The following is a 2,558-nucleotide window of genomic DNA, read 5'->3' on the forward strand; positions in this document are numbered from 1 at the left end:
AGGAAAGGTGTTGCAGTATTTGAAGGAGACAGGGTTGAAAGGAAGAATTTAGGGCGCCGAAGGTGACAGGGCTTCCTTCATATGTTAATCTATCTATATTTGGTTTTATTTGAATTTAGTTTATTTGAATTGTTTATTTGTTTATTTATTTGTTTTTGTTTGTTTTCTCCCCTTTTTTGGGAGGGGGGAAAAGTGGATATTTCTGGTTCACACGTCAGGACAGTGGGTGGCGGTAATGCACCATTTTGGATGCCAGCCGCCTAAAACCAAGAAGAAGAAGAAGAAGAAGAAGAAGAAGAAGAAGAAGAAGAAGAAGAAGAAGAAGAAGAAGAAGAAGAAGAAGAAGAAGAAGAAGAAGAAGAAGAAGAAGAAGACTGCGGTCCAATAGTCACATAATCACCCCCTATCGTCTAACCCTAAGCACCTTTCCTTGACCTCTGTGGAAACGTCACGGGGTCAAGGAAAGATGGTAAGGAGAATTCATGAGGAGTTCGGAAAAGACAACCGCGGTGTTTAGAGAATCCGACTACACTTTCACTAAAAGCGACGTAGTTATGACGCGACGGCAGGCGATGTTAGTGACGTCAGTTTGTCTGCAGCGGTGAAACTACAGCGTTGTAGTCCATCTCGGACCAGAATAAAGCATCTTAAATACTTCATCTGTGTTCTTACAGTGTTGCGTCATGCAGAAGATTAAACAACCCGGATCATATATTACTTTATTAACGAGGATGGAATAAAAATTAACGAAGGAATATGAAAGTGAAACTCAGGGATTTTACACAGAGTACAAAGCTACTAAACTTTGTACTCTGTTTCAGTTTCAAACCTGCTGAATGAAATACGTTAGCCCACTAACGATGTGTGTCATATGTGTGTCTCATATCCATTTATGTTGTTATAGTTTATATGCAGATTATAATCTGATCATAAAAATATGCAGACAACAGTTTATGAAACACCACACAACGTGATAGTGCTTTATTGCAATGTAACAAAATAGTGGATTAAAAAGATGATAATCATAAACATGAGTCAGACTAAAGAGCTCGACCAGTTTAATACTTTCATTAAAACTTCTGCAACTAAAGTAAAATAAAAGAATGAGGGCTGAGCTGTTTCATCACTTTACAGTCGTGTTCAGCAACAGCAACGTAACGCTCATAGTTTTCCAGCCGGTTTAACAGATTATTGAAAGTATTTACAAGTTACGCTAATTATTATTTACATGATCTGCGTTTGTCGGTCATGATCGTTTGTTCTCGTGAACGGCCGAATGAGACGTAACTTTAAACGTTGCCGCCGCAAGGGATTGTGGGTCGGCATTTTCTCCTTTCCTTTCGTTAAGGACGGTCCAGTGGTTCCTAAGCTAAAGGAGCTAAGTTAGGATGCATGAATCTCCTTTCCTTTGCGTTAGCGAATTCGACCGGCACTTATCATGGCGGCCACTGAGATACTTCCGGGTCATTTCCCTCAGTTAGGAAGGTTCCTAACCAAAAAGGACTATTGAACCGCAGCCGAAGAAGAAGAAGAAGAAGAAGAAGAAGATGAGCCAATCACAACTTGGAACAGCCTGCCGTAAAGTGAAGCGTTGATGTTTATGAAGAGTTACATGCTTTACCTAGTGGAGGTATTGGTACATCTTACTAGCCTTTAAGGCTGTTGTTGGCGAAAAAAGCAGCGGTATGTATTGCGGTTCATTAGTATTTGGTGATGTATTTGATTTATAAAGGGAAAAAATAAATGGGAACAAAAAAAAAAGATCATATTTCTTCGCCAGCTAAATAGCCTGCTAGCCTGGAAGGCACACAGTCATGTTAAGTAAACGGATTATGAACGTAATGTTATCATTAACTTAACTAATGTCGCGTATTACGGTAGAAAATAGATATACGAGAACGTGTGTAATCTCTCGAGCCTTGATACTTTTAATCATAGACTTGCTAATCTGTGGTTGTTTCACAAAAGCTTTCATTCGTTATTGATGGATGAATCATTTTAGATACAAAAATTCAATAACAGTTTCCCTTCCCCTTGAAGAGGAAACATATGCTCCAAGATGACAGCACGTGAGAGTTAAAACAAGATCTAGCTACCTCTCTTTTTCAGTTCCGCTTAAGGCTCAAATAGTTCAATTTAAAATGATGAATGAGATTTAATGACTTCCTACATAACGTTAAACTTAGATTGGAATATTTATACTTTCTGTAACTCAGACATTGAAACCCTTGGACTTCTTGTTTGCTCTTTACATTAACAAGAACTTCTGTATATCTAAACAATCATGTCAAATAATTTAAAAAAAACTTTATCTCTATGAATATATATGTACCTTATTTCATGGGTATTACTATTCAGTGTGTTGTTACAATACAAAAATATTTATGTTCAAATTAAGCATATTAAAAACAGATTGAGTGGACCTGCAGTTTCAGATGCCACAATGTCTGAAAGTAAACATAATTCCATTACTTTATAAAATGGCCACATGCAACCAAACAATATTAAAATGAAGTGAAAATTCTAGAATTATAAAAAAAAAAAATAGCATCTATGAT

The 2,558-nt window shown here is 37.0% G+C and overlaps 1 protein-coding gene across 2 annotated transcripts in view; it reads left to right on the forward strand.

Annotated features, from left to right (window-relative positions):
• The first annotated feature begins 1,335 nt into the window (after positions 1 to 1,335).
• The window catches only part of ndor1 (NADPH dependent diflavin oxidoreductase 1), a 29,479-nt gene continuing 28,256 nt past the window's right edge, over positions 1,336 to 2,558 (forward strand). The window contains exon 1 of one of the 2 annotated variants that reach the window (XM_068574182.1): positions 1,336 to 1,683. The gene's annotated coding sequence lies outside the window, so the exon portion shown is untranslated. The remainder of the gene's footprint in view (positions 1,684 to 2,558) is intronic. The other variant, XM_068574183.1, reaches the window with a different exon arrangement.

The sequence above is a fragment of the Clinocottus analis genome, unplaced genomic scaffold (assembly GCF_023055335.1).
Source record: "Clinocottus analis isolate CAN_PGR_092001 unplaced genomic scaffold, fCliAna1.0.p SCAF_13, whole genome shotgun sequence".
Lineage (NCBI taxonomy): Eukaryota > Metazoa > Chordata > Actinopteri > Perciformes > Cottidae > Clinocottus > Clinocottus analis.